We start from the raw sequence: 14,808 nt of genomic DNA, 5'->3' as shown, positions 1-14,808 counted from the left end.
TATAGATCGTTAATTCATTAGTTTTACTTTACGAAATCTGGTCCCGAATTCCTATCGAAAACTCTTGTAATATGGTACGTACAATACGGTGTGCATATCCGAGAAAAAGGCCAGCGTTTAGTACGGTTCGTGTTCGAGGTTATTCCATTGTACTATCGTCTCGAGCTGTCACCGAGATCTTGTAGCTAGCATTCCAACTTCTCACTACATTGGCGTGGGTTCGACCACCGGCTCGATCACGAATTTGAAACTGTTCTGAGGAAGAGTAACAGTGTGCTCTCAAGCTCGGAACACAATTAAAAGTAATGAAATCCATGCTCGTTCATTCTTGGAGTGATCTTTTACGGCTTTTAATTTAAACTGCAGGAGAATGTCGAAATGGTGCTTTATGTATAAGCATTTATTTCAGAATTGTAACTTCAATTCCTACTAATTACATTTGCATCTTGTAAAAAATACAGTTTTAATTCAGGTTCACATGAAAACGAAGTAAATATCATTTTCAAATCATACGAGGGTTGTGAACGAAACAGCAGCAAGGGATGATCTGAGAAAGCACTGTACATTCACTATTAGGCAGTGAATAGCATCAGCTGGAGCTTGTATACTTGTGTAGAACGCCTGAAGCTGTCGGTACAGCGAGTAGTCAGCGTGAGCAGTTCAAGTGGGCAACGTGTTCTATTGCGCCCCAACATATGTTTGCAAAGAGATATTGAATCAAAATACAGGTAGCGCGTGGCAAAAATGCACAAGAATATCACCAAGGCTTAAGTGAAGTCTGCAGTAACGATGCGTTACCATACCGAACAGTTACGCAATGGATAAGTGGGTTCCACACGGTTTGGGATGTGTCCATAGATTTATCCCGCACAGATCGACTATTTCCGGTGACTGGATAGAGTTAGTGCAAGGTGAACTACCCGATAATTATATTTAGAAGTTGATATTAATCATCAGTGTTGATGTGGCACGAGCTGAAGAACAGTCTCAAAACACGAAATTCCATCCAGTTTCGCTTGGCACCACCTCGCAGATGTCCAGAAATCGCACAGGTACGTTATAGCTAGTATCCATCTCGAAAGACACCACAATTAAGAAACCTATTTCTGCTGCGTATTACGACCATAGCTGAAACATGGCCACGAAAGCATGATTCCGAACGAAAGTGCAATCGAATGAATGACTCCATCCAGGTTTGCCGTGACCAAATAAAATTCCACCGGAACCCAGTAGGGTGAAGGTCATGATCATGGAACATACGACACATTGGTACAGTCAATGCAGCATGCTCTCACCATTTTCTTGAGTACCACCTTCGCCCGGCTATGTGGCCGGAACGTCTACATTATTTCTTTTTATTTGCTATTTGCTTTACGTCGCACCGACATAGATATGTCTTATGGCGACGATAACATTTTTTGTGGGATTATCTATCTTGCATCTTGCTACACAATACGCGCAGCCAAATGGTGGAAGCAGTGGTTATCGTGTTGCGCAGGTGATGTTAAGATATTTCGGAACATTCTCCATATCACCCTGACATTAATCCTTGTGACTGATTGACTCATTCGGTTGAAGAAAACATCCGAGGCATCAGATTTCCTGATATTCCATCAGTGCTTCAAGCAATAGGGCGCTCCGTTGCTAAGATCCCTTGAGATCACCTTGCTGTCGGCATCTTACGGCTGCCGCACATTTGGCAGAAGATCCAGAACTTCGCCGATGATTATATTGAAGAGATATAATTGAATTTCACTGATCCCCACAATAAACTCCTGGTAATATCTGTGTTGCCGCTATTTTCTTTACAAACCTTGTATTTTTCGTTTGCAGAAAAAGGAAAACCGGGTTCGATTCCCGGCCAGTAAAAAGACTTTAATTACGGAATAGGGCCAGAATGCTGACCAAATGACACTTTGATATCTGCAGACTATCTAGCTGGGAAGCAGCCCTTTGGCAGGCCAATAATCTGAGTGATCTGTATTTACGACTAGGATTTAGAAATTGACAGTATAATTTCCTCAAAAAATCGTCTAAACTGTGTAAATTTATACAAGAAAAGAAAAAGCGGTTTTGTCCCATTACATTATACTGTATGTACACGTTTTGCTCATGTTTTACTGACAAAAGCAGAAATATTCATATGAAGATTTACTTACATCATCATCATCATCATCATCATCATCATCATCATCATCTGTTTACCCTCCAGGGTCGGCTTTTCCCTCGGACACAGCGAGGGATCCCACCCTTACCGCCTCAAGGGCAGTGTCCTGGAGCTTCAGACTCTTGGTCGGGGATACAACTGGAGAGAATGACCAGTACCTCGCCCAGGCGGCCTCACCTGCTATGCTGAACAGGGGCCTTGTGGAGGGATGGAAAGATTGGAAGGGATAGGCAAGGAAGAGGGAAGGAAGCGGCCGTGGCCTTATGTTAGGTACCATCCCGGCATTCGCCTGGAGGAGAAGTGGGAAACCACGGAAAACCACTTCCAGGATGGTTGAGGTGTGAATCGAACCCACCTCTACTCAGTTGACCTCCCGAGGCTGAGTGGACCCCGTTCCAGCCCTCATACCACTTTTCAAATTTCGTGGCAGAGCCGGGAATCGAACCCGGGCCTCCGGGGGTGGCAGCTAATCACGCTAACCACTACACCACAGAGGCGGACATTTACTTACATACCAATTCGTAAGTTAAAGCGCAGGAAGTAAAATAGCCCACTGACGATGGTGCCAATAAGAATGCAAATGAATGTGACGACTTCGATCCACTCCACAATTAGATAAAATAATGTTTTCCGTGAAACGTAAACAATTTTATGATCGTCTGAAAATTTTGAGAGTAAACCACGACATTATTTAATTGTGAAGGCCAGTTAAAATATATTTTTCATTCATAGGGAGAAGTACTTTTAATTTCATTCAGCTCTAACAACAGCTTTCATATATGAAATTTCAGCGTTGTACGATAACAAACACTACTCCACTTTTCGTTTTAAGCGATATAAAAACAATGAAATGTATATTATTAAAAACTTTCTGCAAGACTTTATCGCAGTCTTAATTCTGAAGCATTTCATAGATACTTAATATCAACTCCGTGGTATGAAGCACTATCTCATTGTAATAACGATGATCAAGACATGAAATTTAATAAAGTATTCCTTGCGTTGTTCGATAAGCATATCTCATTAAAAGTAATTAGAGACAAATATCCACCCAACCCGTGGATAACGTCGGCAATTAAGACATTAATCTCTGCATAGGACAATTCATATCGATACTAGGAATCATGAAGACTTGGAAAACTATTGCATCATGCATAATAAAACCATACTTGCGGTACGAGATGCCAAAGCTAAACGGATGCACTCTTTGTACAGTAAGAGATGAAACTCCTGCATTATGGGAAACAAAAATTATCTAGGTATTGCTGTGACTAGTTCAAAACTAACATACACATTCATTGCTGCAGAATTAAAAAATGGATATCATTTTCTTAAATATTTGACCAGCGAATAATTTTTAGCGAATATACGATAATATTCATCGTTACATCATCATCATCTGTTTACCCTCCAGGTTCGGTTTTTCCCTCGGACTTAGCGAGGGATCCCACCCCTACCGCCTCAAGGGCAGTGTCCTTGAGCTTCAGACTCTTGGTCGGGGATACAACTGGGGAGTATGACCAGTACCTCGCCCAGGCGGCCTCACCTGCTATGCTGAACAGGGGCTTTGTGGAGGGATGGAAAGATTGGAAGGGATAGGCAAGGAAGAGGGAAGGAAGCGGCCGTGGCCTTAAGTTAGGTACCAACCCGGCATTCGCCTGGAGGAGAAGTGGGAAACCACGGAAAACCACTTCCAGGATGGCTGAGGTGGGAATCGAACCCACCTCTACTCAGTTGACCTCCCGAGGCTGAGTGGACCCCGTTCCAGCCCTCGTACCACTTTTCAAATTTCGTGGCAGAGCCGGGAATCGAACCCGGGCCTCCGGGGGTGGCAGCTAATCACGCTAACCACTACACCACAGAGGCGGACGAGATGTTAAGTACAGAACAAAAATGGCCAGCCGGACACCAGTAGGATCCGAACCCACAACCTCCCGATTTCGCGTCGGTTGCAACTACATGTACGTAACACGACCTGATACGTTGAAAGTCTGTTTCGATTACAATGCGGTCTTGAAAATTCAATATTCATTGACATGCCCCACAACGGGCGACTTAAACGCACTCTACAGTGTGCTAGCAGCAGTGCCAGACCTGTAGCTCAGATCCTTTCAAACAGATCAAAAATGGCCTAGGCCACCATAGCTCTCAATTGGTAGAGCAACCGACGCGAAATCGGGAGGTTGTGGGTTCGGATCCCACTGGTGTCCGGCTGGCCATTTATGTTCTGTACTTAACATCTCTTCAACACGTACTACATGTACGTAACACGACCTAATACGTTGAAAGTCTGTTTCGATTACAATGCGGTCGTGAAAATTCAACATTCACTCATTCTGTTCTTAACATGTTTCAGCCTGGGTTTTGAACAGGCCCAGTGCCGTGACGAAACTTCTTAAAATAACCGATTATATTATGTTTACAATGGATAGAAAGGGACTAACACTTCTGTTACTATTCGATTGAAGCAAGGCACGTTATAGAGTTCATCATGATCTACTTCTGGCTAAATTACACACAATAGTATTACCTCTATCAGCTCTTTCTTGGTTCGAAGCATTCTTAAAACGGAGTTCAGAGCGGGTTTTGACTCGTTGTTTAACAAACTGGCTAGTGTACAATCCGGCGGCTAGCTTTGTTTCTAGGATATCGAAGACGTTTATCAAATTTTTTCAATAGGGCACTTTCCCCTGCAATTATAAACGGATCTGTAGTCAAGTATCAGGAAAGTGTTAAGAATTTATGTATTCGTGTGGAAAATTTACAGATATATCTCAGAGAAATACAATACCAAGCTCTAGCAAGTTCAGAATGCTTGTGTGCGTTTCGTCTTCAATATTGGTGAAAATTGTCAGGTAGCATTTTACACAAGTCTCCAGGGATGGATGATCGTACTTATCTGCTTGCTTAGTACTTAAAATTTTAATATCTAATGATCCCTCATATTTGGCTCGTAAGTCAAGTTTCGTGTGAGGGCAATACTCTACATTCCTATTGCGAATGCCTGAAATTGTAGTCTTGCTATGTTTGGTATGTACAGCTGAGCACATCCCTCTTGGCACTGAGTTCGAGTAGGGCACAACCACTTAGCATTTCCAGGATATATTGAATCCGTTCTTGTAATTTCACGTATTAATGAGAAGTTCACGTGCGTGCGTTATGGAGCAACTACTCTTGCCCTAGTTTGTCACTTTCGCTAGTTTGCCGTTGTGGGGACGATATCTAATGCGATATGTCTCTATAGCATACACGTAATAAACCATAAATATTTACATTCTCAGATATTTCATTAACGAATAGAATCAATTGAACCAAAATCATCGAAATTATCATTTACTTCATGATTTAGAAACACTTTCGTGATAATTTTTATCCTAAACCTTGAATTAAAGCAAAGCAAACTATACAAATCTCCTAAAACCATGGAGTGCACCTACTTTTAGTTTGTCAAGCGTATAGTAGATAATACGTAAAACCACGTCCAAGAACTTCAAAGTTTTATCTTCATTGATTCCAGAGATATAGGGATATGAATACGATAATATTAACCAAAGCATTCCAAAATCTCCCAAATATTCCCAGTACCTTAACACTGCGATTTAGTAGAGTGACTGACTATTAGAAAAACATCGCATTTACAGCACACAGAAAGTTACGCAGAATTTGCAGTATTCTGGAGTATTCTTGAAGCATACTATATGTTTGGAAACGGTTATAATACTGCTGAAATTAATGCATTTGGACTATCAATAATTCCCCAACTTGGTAAATAATATGTACACTAGTTTAATGTTCGACTCGTTGGCTGAACGGTCAGCGTACTGGACTTCGGTTCAGAGGGCCCCGGGTTCGATTCCCGGCCGGGTCGGGGATTTTAACCTTAATTGGTTAATTCCAATGGCACGGGGGCTGGGTGTTTGTGTCGTCTTCATCATCATTTCATCCTCATCACGACGCGCAGGTCGCCTACTGGAGTCAAATAGAAAGACCTGCACCTAGGGAGCCGAATCCGTCCTGGGATATCCCGGCACTGAAAGCCATACGACATTTCACTAGTTTAATTTCTGCATTCTTCCGTTTACTTGGCGTGAATGATTGGACCTGCTGGTCTGTTTGTAACAGAGATTTTCTAATCGACTGTTAACACTCTCAAAACAATCTTATTAGTGTAAGATTTGTGCGTAGTATGTGATAGCGCTATTTTCCTTCCAGCCTCCGGCATGTCTCAAACAAGTTTCATTTTAATTATTTTTTTCACTACTTATAGGATTCAAATCAATATAGAGTAAATATTTGCTATTGGCTTTACGTCTCACCGACACAGGTAGGTCTTATGGCGACGATGGGACAGGAAAGTGCTAAGACTGGGAAGGAAGCGGCCGTGGCCTTAATTAAGGTACAGCCCCAGCATTTGCCTGATGTGAAAATGGGAAACCACGGAAAACCATCTTCAGGGCTGCCGACAGTAGGATTCGAACCTACTATCTCCCGAATACTGGATACTGCCCGCAGTTAAATAGAGTAAATAGGATATTGTTAGAGTACTCATCAAACCGGGTATGATGGGATATAACTAGGGATGTACAAAATGTCATTGTTTATTATTCTTGAAGTGATTGCAAACTAAATAGGTCTAATTATTTAAAGAAGGCGGATAGATTTAGAACTAAAATGATTTGCGTAAAGAATCACTAAAAGGAATGTCAGTTTGTGGTAAATTTACCCTATATTACTTGATGGTAACAACAGTTTTATAATGTATTATTTACTCTATAATGTATAATTACAGTACGTATTTATTACATTCTACAAAGAATTTACGGCTTGCAAACGTCTGGGGGTGGGGGGTGGGGTGAGGGGTGCCAGATTCCACAAGGCAATGTACGTTGTCCATATCCATTTCAATCCAAGTGAAGCTGCAGCATCTCATATTAGTTAAAGCACATTTTGTGGAGACGTAGGAGCAGCCCTCACAGTATATCTCAGACATGTTCGGTGGGGTTGCAGTCTGAGAAATTTGAGGGCAATGGCATTGTAGAGAATTCATTGTCATGTTCCTCCAACCAATCTGCAATCACCTGAGCCCAGTGATACGGTGCATTGTCCTGTTGGAATACGGCATTGTTATCGGGAAAAACTTACTAGAGATACGGGTGCAGATTGTCGGCTAACAGTTTCCTGTAGTCTTCATACCTGGTCATCCGTATGAGCCACTTGTCTCTGAAAATATGGGTGGTTTGAGGGGCATCGATAGCCAACCGGTGCGCTTTATTGCGCTCCTCTGTCGGTCATTAATTTAAGATAAATATTTTAAGAAAAATCGAGGAAAATGTTGTTTAATTAGTTTATCGTGTGAGTATTACTTTTAGATTGTTCTAATAATTATTTTAATTTTGCGGGCAATTGACTAAGGATTCGGCGCGTTTCCTCTCAGCCAGTGGCTGACATGAATTTTCTTAATACAGCGTGAGTTGATACTTAAGGGGACTTCCGTCTAAGCACCAACCTAGCCTGATATTGCTTAATGAGTTAGCAATGACCGCTCAAAGTGAATGTTAGGTGATCAATAGCAGTACCGACCTGTTGGACGCCCGCAGTAAAAGGTGGGGGGAGACCAACTCATGTTGTTTACACCAGATGCGGAGTCGGCTGTCACCACGGCGCAGGAGGAAGCAGGATTCATCACTCCAGAAAACCCCCATCCAAGCGTTCAAGGTCCAGTGACACCTTTCTTGGGATCACGGGAGGCGTTGTTTGCGAAGGCACGGGGTCATCCCGAGCACCCTTGTTTGTCTACGGTTCCCGAACCCGAGTCGTTGCAAGGTACGTCTCATGGTCATTGTGAAAACTGAATGTACCTGCTCGCAATTGTACTGGTGGGTGAAATGTTCCAGTATGGAGTGTCATTGCTTAGATATCTGTCGTGACACCCGACGATCGCCTCGCTGATCAATCAGTAGTGGTTGGCTGCAGTTTGATCTTCTGCTCGATGTCTGTCTACGATTCCCCCAGTCTCGGCACAACCCAGTTGCCGTGGAACGACAACACCTATCAAATCGGCAACTGTTGGGGTACTGGCAGCATACCTCCAGGCATCAATTTATCTGCCCGCAGTCCGAGTCACCTTAGTCACCTCGTACTGCAGAATGTTCTCGTCTAACGTGCAGAGGAGAGGCCAGCACGTCTCATGTGAGCCGCTAGTGATATCGTCACCACGTGGTATCGCATCGTTGGTCACGAACTGTAACGCCACAGATGTTTCCCGCGGTAATCTTTCAGTGTATATGCACTCTCGTGTAGAAAATTTGACCCAAACATGATCCCAATAGTGTTTTTTCTTCCATAAGGATTCAGTATTTACCTAACTAACACTTGACTCCACCCAACTCAGTACACTTCTCAATGACTAAAAAGCAAAGTCACCTCCGTACAGGTCATGAAGGCGTTTGGAGGAGTGGAAGGTAAAGGCTTCCACCATTGTTAACCTCGGCACGTGATGGGGTAGAGTGGATAGTTCTACGCTCGGCCAACTTTGCTCCCAGGAATTAACCTTGTACTCATTTTTGGTGTAGGCTGAGTGAACCTCAGGGCCATATGCACCTCAGGAAGTGGAAATCTCGTTTCTTAAATTTTTCTACTTCCTGACGGGGATTCGAACCCACGTCCTTCCGGATGAACCGACCACGCCTTCACCGCCTCGCCCAGGCAGCCCCTTCTCAATGACTGGCTTGAAGTAAATCCGAAGAAGTAAACATAAACCAATGAACGACGTTCGATGTAAATTGAAGAGCGGGTCATAACATCCTATAATGAAATTTGTTATCATTGGAAAAAGTAAGGATAGATGGGCCAATGTTACATGATTAAAGACTTAACGTTGTAGAGGAAGGGTGTGTGTTACACCAACCCAGCACCCACTCATCTTTTCGGGTGAATTTAAATAACTTGCTATTTATGTTGTTGGTAGCATCAAGAGGCTAAAGGAGGTTGACACAGGTGAGGGCAGGTCTGTGAGACATTTCATTACCGATCCAAATCTCTGTTTCTATATCGTCGAGAATTTTTGATTAGCAAGTGTACACCTTGATCTGTCCTATTCATATCATACTCTTCCCCTACCTTTCTCACTCGTACTATTTTCTTCATAACCTACTGTACAAGGCATAGAAAAGGTGTCCCACCATTTTCTCACCTCATCATCAAATTTCACCTCTTGCCAATCTGAATCATTATCTCTTCGTATGTGATCCACTCTACGTACCTCTCCTTTGACACTATTCTGTAACCTCACATTTCAAAGAGTTCGTTTCCGCGTTAGTTAATGACCAGGCGGCTCTTAGCTGAGTCCCGGCATTGCTTCCACTAACTTGTGCCAAATCCAACCTCCCTTGGTCAACTCTTGTTCTCCTCCTACCTCAACGGTATTTAGTGTAGAGGCCTAGGGAGTCTTTCATTTCCATGCCCTTGCCTTTTTTGGCCGATACGTTCATTCTTCGAGAGGTCGGACCCCTTCCAATTTTTCCCTCTGATTAGCTTTAATAAAGGATGGTTATGCAATTGTACTTACTCTTAAAACAATAATCACCTCTACCAGTTAATATCTGTGCTCCGCGTCTGAACAATAGTGTCATCTGTACTTCAGAAACGTATTTCTAACAAGTATTATCAAGTGAATGTTGTTTTGTTTAGTCTTAAGTAAGGCATTCCTTGCTTGGATTAGTTTACATTTCTTGTCCCATTTACTTCCTCTTCTACCCAAATAGCAATATTCAGCCACCTCCTTTAAAAGTTCACTTCTAAATCAGGTACTGCCTGAATTACCTTCTGTATTTGATCAGCTTCCATTAAATTCGTTTTAGATTGATATAGTTTCGTCTGGAACTACTCCTCAAAATCTGTATCCATTTTATTCAGAAATATCTTCTTCCAAGGCTAAAGTGGACTCAGCTATCATCAAGAAATCTTAGAGATTTAATATCTTCTCTTTGGACAATGGTTCTTTTTTTCAAATTTCACTTTAATTTCCTTTGCCATCTGTTATATATCGTCATAAAAGAGTGAGAATGTGACATACTCCAACACTGCTTCACTCTCAAGCTTCTCAGTTTTTACAACTGTACTTTGATTTTGGTCGTCATTCTCTGCATGTTAATACTATCACCTTCGGAATCAATGAGATTCGAGGAAAATTGCGTCATGCCGTTTGGTACGAGGGTTCAGTCTTCTTAGATCATATCTCTACAGACACCATACAGACTTCAAAGTACTGAGTATTATATTATAGTCACGGGGTTTCATTAAATATTTCACATTCTGAAGAGACTCTAAATGTCTGGTTTTTTTTTTTTTTTTTTTTTTTTTTTTTGCGTTCTCTGAACGTACGTTTTGTCGAGTTTTGGTTTTCACACGTTTATTGTAAGAAGTTCTGTGATAATATAATTTATATGTTTTTCTTGCTAAAAATTTATACCCGAGCATTACATTTCTAAACTCCTTAACTATTGAAACACATCCGATAGCGATACAGCCTTGAGAGGCCTCGGCCTACCAAGTGACTGATTCTCAGTCCGAAGGCCTGCAGATCATAGGATGCCGGGCTGCGGAACTCAGATGGTAGAGAACTGGTCTTCTGAACCCAACATGGCTCAGTCCGGTAGTATTTTAAGGTCGTCCCATATGTCAGCGTCATGTCGATTGATTTATCGGCACGTAAAAGAACTCCTGCAGGAAAATGTCCGGCACCTTGACATCTCCGTAAACCCAAAAAGTAGTTAATGTGACGTAAAATCATTACTTTTAACATTATTATTGTCATTATTATTAGATTACGAGGTCAGAACGACGAATTCTCTTGACAGTTATTGTTGGCTTTCTAGACCCGGGTCGTCAGCGACGTCAGAGAGCTCCTCAGTTTCCCTCACGTAGACTGAGTAAACCTCTAATCAGCTATGAGATGCGGGTCGAACTCCCTGACTTGTAAGGGACTCGAATCCAAGAATTCCGGGTAGAGGCAGGCTTGCTATCCCCAGAACAGCGGAGCCGGCTTATTCATTGACTCCTAAAACGAAGGCCCGAACGTATCATTTCCGAAGAGTAGTGAAAGATGAGAAGCGAAAGAATGAAGATGTTTTGAGAAGAGAAGAGAAGAGAAGAGAAGAGAAGAGAAGAGAAGAGAAGAGAAGAGAAGAGAAGAGAAGAGAAGAGTGGAGAAGAGAAATGAGACGAGAAGGGGAGAGAAGAAAGGTCAAGGTCTTAAGTTCTATACTGTCCATAGTTGGCAAATTTCGGAAACAGAAATAAATAAATAAATAAATAAATAAATAAATAAATAAATAAATAAATAAATAAATAAATAAATAAATAAATAAATAAATAAATAAATAAATAAATAAATAAATAAATAAATAAATGTTATCAGTAAGAACGTTTAGCCGGTAGTATATGGACATTGAATGTATGAGGGTAGCCCAGAAACTATTGCATCGCATTTTTTAAATCAATTTTTTATTGAACACAATCAAACTTATATACAAGAAAGAATGATGTTTCTTCTACACTCCCTATTTTTCCACATAATCTCAATCCCGTTCTATGATCTTCCTCCAGAGAGACATAAGAGCATGTATGTCCTGGCGGTACCACTAATTGTTCTGTTCACGAAGCCATTTCTTCACTGTGCGTATCACCTCTTCGTCATCCTCAAAATGTCTTCCATTAATGGCATTCTTTAATGGCCCAAACAAGTGAAAGTCTGAGGGAGCTAGTAGGGCTATAGGGTGGATGGGGTAACACTATCCAACCCTGTTTTGTGATGTGTTCCATCGTCCTCAAACGTGTGAGGGCGTGTGTTATAAAGTTGAAGCAAACAATCACTTGGGTTGTTATAGCGTCCAAATCGCTGGAAGCGCTTCTCTAGTTTGGTTAATGTGTTCACATATGCCAGGGGATGGCGCCATTCAATCGATTGCCGTTTTGTTTCGAGCTCAAAATGGTGAACCCAAGTTTCATCACCTGTCACAATCCGGGGCAAGAAGGCTTCCCCCTCAGCTTCAAAACGTTGCAGAAACTCAGAAGAAATGTTTTTTCTGAAAGTTTTGTGTTCTTCCGTAAGACGGCGCGGAACCCATCGTGGACACTTTCTTGCGTAATAAAGAGCACTGATGATTACACCCACATTTTCTTCGCTGATTGACAGCTCCCGCGCCGACTGTCGAGTTGTTCTGCGTCGGTCCTCGCGAATGAGCACATCAGCACGCCACATCTTGTCAGGTCTGACAGCCGTGGATGGCCTCCCCTACCGCAGCATATCTTGGAGCTCTGCTGAGCCGCTTTCAGATGGCCTCACCCTCTGTGCTCAGCGATTAACGGTACTTCTGTGGACTGCTGATGCTCCATCAACTGCTCATAAACATTTGTGAATGTTTCCAACCCTTTCTTGCTCCGCTGTAAGAAATTCAATGACGACACGCTTCTTATAACGTTCATCACTTACAGACGCCAAGTTACTGCTGCAAGTACGCTACCTGTCGGAAGAAATGGAAACTTTGCGTGCGCACTCTGAAAACTTCAGGGAATTCATATATGAAGTTTCGCATTCGTCCAATCAATCAATCAATCAATCAATCAATCAATCAATCAATCAATCAATCAATCAATCAATCAATCAATCAATCAATCAATCAATCAATCAATCAATCAATCAATCAATCAATCAATCAATCAATCAATCAATCAATCAATCAATCAATCAATCAATGCTGATCTGCATTTAGGGCAGTCGCCCAGGTGGCAGATTCCCTACCTGTTGTTCTCCTAGCCATTGTTGCGGGCTGAGAAAAAATTGTGGTGCATTATTTTCTGGACCACCCTTGTATGTACGTATGTATCCATGTATATTCTACACATATTTATGTGCTTGTGTATTGGTGTATGTACGAGCTGTCGCACCCTTCTTTGACGTAACTATCACATAGCATGTGCAAGATTACATTTCTGTTGACCCCTCATGTTGTCGCTGTCATTCTGAGGATGTCAGCCCAGTGAGCGGCTTGTCATGACGTACTCGTTTCCTGGCTCTGTCAGGACTTGTGGTGCAGTTTCACTTGGTATATAAAACCAAGTAACGGGTTAACATTCCTAAAATACAGAGAGCTGCACAAAGCATTTTACACGGTGCCAGTATAATCTCCATAGCAAGTCTCCATAAGGTTATTTATCGACTCTTGGAATTAAACTTTCATACGACTTATACTGATATTCGCCTTATTTTTTCACAGCATGGAAAAACTTATACAATCAAAACGTTTCTAATTAATTTATTGTAAATACATTTTGGCACGAGCAATTTTGCTGTGAATGCAACCTTACGAGGGATGCAGTGAGTTTTATGTTTTTGAGTCTCACTGAAGCGCCATTCCTAGTGATAAAAAAAACCGTATAGTTAAAATCCCACTCGCCCTTATCCTAAACATGATTACGAAGTTTCATGAAAATCCCGCTATCCTTTTCCATGTGTTACTGTAACAGAAGAAAAAGAGGTCAAAAATGGAAATGAACCCACCGCAAGCCATTATTTGTCCTACCCGGTGTGAAAACCAATTATCAGGCACAGCTGTGAGCTTGCATTCGGGAGACAGTGGGTTCGAACCCCACTGTCGGTAGCCCTGAAGATGGTTTTGCGTGGTTTACCATTTGCACACCAGGCCACTTCCTTCCCACTCCTACATTTTTCTTATCCCATGGTCGCCTTAAGATCTATCTGTGTCACTCCGACTTATAGTAATTTGAAAAAAAGGAATGCATGTTTGTATATGTGGTATGTATGGTGTTTTGTTTGTTTGTTTGTTTGTTGGGCTTTTCTTTGCTTATTGAGTCCTTAGCCCAAAGGCTGGTCGTATTCTCAAGGTGTAATGTCAGTGTCGTAAATAATCTCGACGTCAATGGAGTGAAATACTTGGGAAATGAAGAGTAAAGTAGCTTCTTGTTGCGTTCGTCACTGAGTTTGGAAGTCCTATTACACACCAGCCTGCAAAGCCCTCTGTGATGCATACAGCGAGCGACCCGAGAAATAACAATAGGGATTTATTACATTAGATGTGGATGAAGACGTCATTTCATTGTGACTAAAACGCTGGATTTTAATGCAAACTGCCTAGTTTCGAATCTCGATGGATCCTCGGGTGGAATGTTAACCTAAAATATCAGATGGCATAATGAATTGCATTAACTCTCGATGTAAAATCCAAAATGATACAGCGTGGCTCCGGTGACACTCAAATATACACGGGATAAATTGAAGAATGATTTAGAAGTTCGTGCTGAACTACCCTGGGTTTGAATCCCAGCTACTTTGGATGGCTATTTTCAATAGGAGTGGCAATGGTGAAACAGAGGTAATTTTCTTTTTCCCCGAATAACATATTTTAATACTTCAATCAGTTCACTGAAGACTCGACCAACAGCCTGAGCTGTTAATGTCAACAGAGGTACATTTTAAACTCATCTTAACTCATTTTGACGACACACTCATGTGGAATAAATTTTAATTCTAACACTGATGATGGACCTTAGTGTCCGAAAACCGGATATGTTTTAAAAAAGAGTGTGCTGATACGACTACACATGATTAATAATAATAATAA

Source organism: Anabrus simplex, chromosome 3, assembly GCF_040414725.1.
Source record: "Anabrus simplex isolate iqAnaSimp1 chromosome 3, ASM4041472v1, whole genome shotgun sequence".
Taxonomy (NCBI): Eukaryota; Metazoa; Arthropoda; class Insecta; order Orthoptera; family Tettigoniidae; genus Anabrus; species Anabrus simplex.
This window is presented reverse-complemented; position numbering follows the sequence as displayed.